Source organism: Budorcas taxicolor, chromosome 1 (genome assembly GCF_023091745.1).
Source record: "Budorcas taxicolor isolate Tak-1 chromosome 1, Takin1.1, whole genome shotgun sequence".
Classification (NCBI taxonomy): domain Eukaryota; kingdom Metazoa; phylum Chordata; class Mammalia; order Artiodactyla; family Bovidae; genus Budorcas; species Budorcas taxicolor.
The window spans coordinates 208,978,654-208,986,296 of record NC_068910.1 but is presented as its reverse complement, the minus strand read 5'-3'; positions in this window follow the sequence as shown (position 1 = coordinate 208,986,296).

Genomic DNA, 7,643 nt, shown 5'->3' with positions numbered 1-7,643 from the left:
TACTTCATTTTATTTGGCTGCTTTTCTGAAATCTCCCAGAATTATTCAAAGTATCCTCACTTTCATCAGGATGTAGTTAGGACTATCACTTCTCTACAACGGATACTGTTAGTTCTTATGAGGATGCATTTCAATCCGTCACCTGAAAGGGGTTAGCAGAACAGAGCTATTTTTTTTCAAGTTGAGAACTCCGTGTTTTCAACAGATTAACTGCTATATTGCACTTGATAGTTTCAGAACAAGTTTGAATGTTTTGTAAATGTTTCTGTTCTACAAAGAAAAGCACAGAAATCTGGAGATAACACAGACATATGGGCCGTAAATATATGACTGATTCACCAAGTACAATGGGAGCCATTGGGGGGAGGGGTGCAGCTGGGGGTGCAGTATGCTCGGGTGGAAAAAAATATATTTTCAGAGGCAGACAGCCTCGTTTCGGATTCTACTACCTACATTGCAAGTAAGAAAAACTTATTCATTCATTCAACAAACATTGGTAAGTGCCTCTATCTGCCAGGCACTGTTCTGGGCCCTTAGGATAAAGACCGAATTAAGATCCCTGCCTTCCTGAGGCCTCCACTCTGCCAGGCAGGCTGGTAAAAGGAGGGGGCGGGTGCAGATGAACAGAACAGACTGAAGGGCCCACAGCAGGGGGGAGGGGGAGGGAAGGGCATGGAGGAGGGAAGCCATGGGACAGCTGGAGGGGGTGGCCAGAGGGGAGGGCAGGAGAGGAGGCCTGAGATGGGGGCAGGTACAGGGCTCTACTGCAGGCTTGAATCTGGCTGCTGGTCAAGAACGGACAGGGAGAGGGGAGGAGTGGGGAGGGCAGGGGGGAATGGAGGGGAGGCTGTAAGGTAGCTACTCAGGTGAGCCAGGTATGAGGGGACAACCATGGTTCCACAGAACGGGAATCTTCTGAGATTACCATCAGGAGTAAACGAGATTAAACTGGTTCCACCACACCTGACACATAGCAGGAACTTAATAAATATCAGCTAAATATTATTAAGTTATTAATAATAATAAAATTAAATTATTCCGCTTTCACAGCAAGTTACTGAGTCTCTTCGCTTTCCCAGGAAGTTACTGAGCCTCTTCTGCCAGTTCCCGACTGGAAAAATAGGCGCAATGAAATATCTACTGTGAGGAATGGCTGATGGAAGCAAAGTCCTGCCCCACAGAAGGGTAAGCACACACGTGCCTGCCTGTCACAAACAATGCGTGTTATGTCTACAGATCACACCTAAGTATGTACAAATAAGTACTCTGCACACCTCACAGCAGGGGGAAGTGAAGTACAGACTCAAACTGAACCCACCATAAGCTGACATCCATGACTGAGATTCCCCACTTCGGACCCTCTGGCCTCAGCGGCATCGGATCCACAGCTCCAAGAACCCTTCTTAACCCTCTTGGACCCTGCCTCCCAGGACCCTGGGTCAGCAAACCCTGCTGACTGCAGACACCTCTGTCCCTCCTCCCCAGCAGCCCCACACGGCTCCAGCCAGGTCTGTCCTCCGACACAGCCTCCTGTCCTGCTCCAGGGCCCCTCGCCCCTCTCTGCAGGCCCTTCCCAGGCCCAGGAGAGCCCCCACAGCTGGCATCCCCACACACACCCGGATGGAGGCTGCTGGCCTCCCTCAGTCACTCTGAAAAGTGGCCTCCACGTTGGGGCAGGGTGTCTGCCCCCCACCTCCACCTGGCTGGGTCGTCCCACAGGAAGGCTGGCTTGTCCCACAGGAAGGCTGGCTCCCAGAGGCAGAGAGTGTCCCCCTCCACGAGTCTGGCTGGAGAAGGTCCCCAGCCAAACCTCCACATCCACAGAGGGCAGGGGGACATGACCAGCTCCCCTTCGGCTCCCCCACGGCCTGAGGACAAGGGGTCGGGGCACCTCGTGTGTTTCATCCTATTGACTGAACCACTGAGAAGGCTGACATTTTGGAACTCCAAACCTAAAAACCCCAAATAACCACACACAGTACAAATCAACACGCAGGGAAGATGTTCTACCACTTCACCAGGCAACTGGAAGTGAACGCTGCTGCCTCAGGGGAGCTTCAGCCCACAGGGCCCAGAGCAACAGCGCCAGCCTCCAGGCAGTGGGGGCAGCTGGCTCCGACGCACCTCCCTGGAGAGCTTTCAGACAAATAAGGGGCAAACCAGAAGCCAAGTCTGGTTAGTCCTCTGCGCAGGACTGGATTTGGTGAATAAAGGTGCCAACTTCTAGTTGAATTAATGATACTTCTAGAGACAAGTGAATATTTTTAATAAAGAAAAATGCCATTTCCACACGTATCTTTCTGTAAGGATGCCCCAAGGTATGTTTAGCACCACAAGCTAATAAGAAACTAGATCCTAAGTCCTACAGCACAGTTCCCAAGGTTCCTGGACTGAGCACAAAATTATATTTTATTTTATGCCCTCCTTTCAAAGGGGCAGTGCGTCTCTTAGCAATATTCTCGGAGGCTCCCACGCACAGAAGTCCCGCCTGGCTCCGGGAGGGGGTGGGAGGCGGGGGTGGGGGTGGGGGAGGGTGGCTGTACCGCTTCCCCTCTGCTAGAAGTCTATCCTATCAGCCCCAGGACACACAACACTCACTCTACCTGAAAATTAACAATAAAAGCTCCCTTGAGCCTACAACCCTCCAGTCACTGTCCCGTTACTCTGGCCCCTCCTGGGGGTCCTCCACACCTGATGCTCTCCACCCACCACAGGCCACCGCCTCTTATCAAACCCCAGACCCTTCTCCTCTGTGGACCCAAAGCCCCCAGGCTCAGTCCTCACCCTCCTGTCTACACCCAGGGCCCAGCCTATAGTCTCAAACACCAGCAACATACAAATGACCCCCAGCCTCTCCTTGAACCCAACCCTAAATTTCTGCAGACCCACACACCTCCACTCAATGACTGATCACAAAGATAACAAGAAGAATAAACCCTTCTAAGTTCCGTCAGTGAAATACTGTTTCAGGCCCTTTCCATCAGCTTGGCTATCAACCCACAGGCCACGGAGGACCAGGTGTTGCCATTCCTCCCAATCTATGGGAGAGAAAACTGCAGCGCTGGACGGCGGCAGAGGGAGCACAGGCTGACATGGCCGCTGGGCCAGGGTCAGAGACCCGCCCGTGTCTCACAGTTCCACTGGCTGGCTGCTCTGCCGGCCAGCACCTGGGGGCGTTTCTGGGCTGTTCCACCTCAGAGTCTGGCAGCAATCCCCACCAGCAAACACGCCAGGGCACGCTGTCGCGACTTTGAGGTGGGGTGGAGGCTGAGCAGTCACTCAAGCCCAGGAGTTCCTTGAGGAGGCATGGCTGAAGGAGCTCCCTACCCTGTCAACGGGTCAGTCCACAAATCATTCAAGGACCAGAAACCTCTCCTTAACACCTGCTGGTAGGACAGAAAGCACCCAGACTCCCGAAGCTTGGACGCGCCCCAGAGACAGCAGTGGTACAGTCGAGAAAGACTCCGTTCCGGCAACAGATGGTGACGGCACAGCGCACCCAACCACGGCGCCGACTTGGAAGAACTAAATTCTAAAGGTGAAACGCAATTTTATAATTACTTTATTTCACTTTCATTTTTCTTCTACATCAAAGTGAGACTGGCATGGTTTTAAAAGTCTATTCGTAAAGTCTGAAAGCTATTTCAATGGGTATAAGTGAGCACACGCACACAAGTGACAGGAAAGCACTGTGTCGCAGGCAAATGGGCAGCATTTTCTGATTCAGTACAAAATGATGCCGAAATCGGTGACCTCCACACCTCTGCCCTGGTGCCAGGCCCCAGCAGGTGACCATGACCAGGCTGCCACCCTCCAGCCCTGGGCGGGGACGGGGGAGTCCACCCTTGGCCCCTGATCTGTGCTCTCCCTGCAACGAGCTTTGCACACACGTAATGTGGGAGACCGGAGAAGGCGATGGCACCCCACTCCAGTACTCTTGCCTGGAAAATCCCACGGACAGAGGAGCCTGGTAGGCTGCAGTCCACGGGGTCGCGAAGAGTCAGACACGACTGAAGCAACTCAGCAGCAGCAGCAGCAATGTGGGAGACTGAGAGTACTGCGTGCCTTACAGATGATCCCAAGAATTTAATTAATATATGTGAAGCGCTTAAATGGCCTGGCACACCACAAGCTCCCAATAAACACTGCTGTATAACGGGCAGAGCAATTCTTCTCAAAGAGAGCAGATCGTGTCATCTGTTGTCCAAAACTGTGACGCCGACGAGGACGGCAAGCAGGCAGGCCGGCAGCCCCAGTAAGGCTGAGACTACCGTCTAAATTCCACACCCCAAGCCAGGTTCCGCAAGCCACAGCCAGCCGCCAGACTCTGGGCTCACTTCCTGCCACCCTCCCTCCCTCCCTCCAGGCCACACTGGACTCCTGGCTATTATCAGCACAGGACAGGAAGCTGGGACATGGGGCCAACCTGTGAGTCCAGAACCCCCTTCACCAGTGCCCAGCCAGGCGGCGCCCAGCTCCCTCCACCCTGAGCTCTCCCCACAGCTCTCCTGGGCCTGCTAGCCCCATCTCCATCCCGGCACGGCACTCAGGACTTTGTAAATTTTATATTGGAATATAGTTGATTTACAAAGATATGTTAATATCAGATGTACAGCAAAGTGATTCAATCATACATATGCATAAATCTATTCTTTTCCAGATTCTTTTCTCATATAGGTGATTACAGAACATTGAGTCGAGTTCCCTGTGCCCTACAGTAAGTAGGCCCTTGTTGGTTATCTATCTTATATACAGCGTGTGTATGTTAATCCCAAACTGCTAATCTATCCCTCCCTCTACTTTTCCCCTTTAGTAACCAACCATAGGCTTGTTTTCTATGTCTGGCCACCTATTTCTGTTTTGTAAATAAGTTCGTTCGTATCTCTCTTTTTAACTACACATATAAGGGATACCATATGACATTTGTTTTTCTCTGCCTGACAATTCACTTGATACGATAATCTCCAGGTCCAGCCACGTTGCTGCAGATGACATTATTTGGTTCTTTTTGATGGCTGAGCAACATTCCCTTGTATCCGTGTACCACATCTCTCCACCCGTTCCTCTGTCCGTGGACACTCAGGCTGCTCCCAGGTCTTGGCTGCTGTAAATTATGCCGCAGTGAACACTGGGGCGCGTGGATCGTTTCGAATTATGCTTTTCTCTGGCCAGCACTTAGGACTGGAGCTGGGGTTTACGATCCTTGTCTCCTCCAGAATGTGAACCCCTGAGGGCAGGAACTACCCTGCTGTGTTTACTCCCCTCTCTCCAGCACCTAGAACAGGACCTGGCACATGGTAAATACTTGTGGGATGAGCATGGGAATGGAACGAAACTGCCCTCCATGCAAACAGAGTATCACTGCACTCTCCGAAAGAATACCAGGCCCCTCTCAGCTACTTCCCCCAAATCCACCACAAAGACAAACTGAAAACCAAACTTGTTTTTTGGTACAGTCCTAGAACACAGCACACACATACAGGAGAGCAGCCGGCAGTACCAATCAGACCACCAAGAATACAGCAAGGCCAGGTGAACACCTCTGTCCACACTCCAAACAAAACATAACCTTGGAAAGAAAAGTCACTCTCGGAACAAGAAAATCTTAATGACTTCAACTTACAATTTTTAAATGAAATTCTGTTTGTCTTTCCTACCTCACATATTATGAACATACTTTTTAAAGGTTTTTTTTCTGGTTTTTTTTTTTTTTCAGCAGCAGCATTACCAGGGGCGCTAGTGGTAAAGAACTTGCCTGCCAATGCAGGAGACATAAGAGATGCAGGTTCCAGCCCTGGGTTGGAAAGATCCCCTGGAGGAGGGCATGGTAACCCACTCTGGTATCCTTGCCTGGAGAATCCCATGGACATGAGAGCCTGGTGGGCTACAGTCCATGGGGTCACAAAGAGTCAAACATGACTGAAGTGACAGCGCACACAGGCATTTCTATCACACCAAATTTCAGATTCGGAAATTTGTGTTTAGAAAACTGACACAAAAAACCATCAAATTTTCCAATAAAATCTGACCTCTCTAAGCTCTTCAGTTTCATACCAAGATTGACTTTTTTTTTTTTTGCTCCACTGCTCGTATAGCAGGATCTTAGTTCCCTGACCAGGGATCAAACTCAGGGCCTCAGCAGTGGGAGCGCCAAGTCCTAACCACTGACACCTCCAGGGAATTCCTCCAACAATTTTTCTTAAACAAGTTTTTTATAGGCTGGATAACTTCACCTATTAATCTCGAAAATGTACTTTCTAACTATCTCCAACCTAAATATTTAAATAAATTCCTTGGTGCTAAGTACTTACATAGCTCATCACAGCATTCAAGGGAATACAAACCAGCTCTTAAATAAACCTTACGGCTAAGGAATTTTGACCATTAATAAAAAATGATTAGTGGATTTTGTTTGCACACTAATATATAAAAAAAATTCACTGCAGTACTTTCAGCAGATATGAAAAATTATATTAAAACATACACATAATCATGTATATTTTGACTACTGCTGGGACAATCCACAGGCAAATGACCACAGCAGTGGCAGGGACCGAGTGGCTGGGCGTGGAGTGGAATGGGGTTTTCTTATGTGTTTATAGCTTTGTGCATATGCATGCTCTCCTTTCACATCCATAAATAAAAATTTCAATGGTATCCATTTTAAAATTTTATAACTAAAAGTATAGGTGTAATTTTTAAAATGTAATACTATAACACTGTTTAGTAAAACAAACTGCCAGCTTTCAAGCTTTTTTGAACTCTGCCTAATTTGTTCAGCACTGTATCGAAGGATCCTGAAACAGTGAGCAGCACGACACAGATAAATACCTGCCAAGTGAATCAGTCTGCTTCATTCGTTCACCAGATAAATATAAATTTAAAGAATGTTCCTACTCCAATCTAAAAGCGGTTGAGATGCTTTTACAACCTGTAAATTTACAGAGGACTGGATTCGCCTATAAGCTGAGAAGTTTCTTGAGGAAGCTGTTACTAGCGAACTGTCCGTCCTTCACCTCCCAGGTCAGAACTGACCTCATGAGCATGCTGCATCTCCAGAGCCATGTGTCATCACTTTCTCAGAGCTGGACCAATTTTCTTTTCACCACTGCCCCCTGCAGAAAGGCCTCTTTTTTTTTTTTTCCCCTTCCACTTACAGCTTCAATTTTTGTTGAAGATGTCCCTGAATACATTCAGTCTCAGGAACATTCAGACATCACTCAGAGATAAGGCTCTCCCTGCAAAGCAGGGGTCAGTCCTTGCCTCCACCCCAGCAGGGCAGGCTAACCACCTAGCTCAGCCGCTCTCAGCCAATACTTTACAGGCCCTGCTCTGGGTGGCCTGGGGAGGGGACCCTGTCCCTGGAGGGACCCTGCAGCGAGGGAAGCGACTTCTCACACCCAGGAGGAGGGTACCAGCCAACCTTTGCATTTTCCTTCTTCCTTTCCCCTCAGGGAAACCCTCAGCAAGCAGGTAAAGGAATCTCAGCCTCAGAGAAACCATGGTATCAAAAGACACTGCTGGAACTGCTCCTAACACATCCCAGGTTTTGGAAAATGGAGCTCTAGGTGGCACCTTTGGAAGGAGTAAAACATACTGTAAATTTAGGAGAGATTAAAGAGAGGTAAATAAATATTTCTATT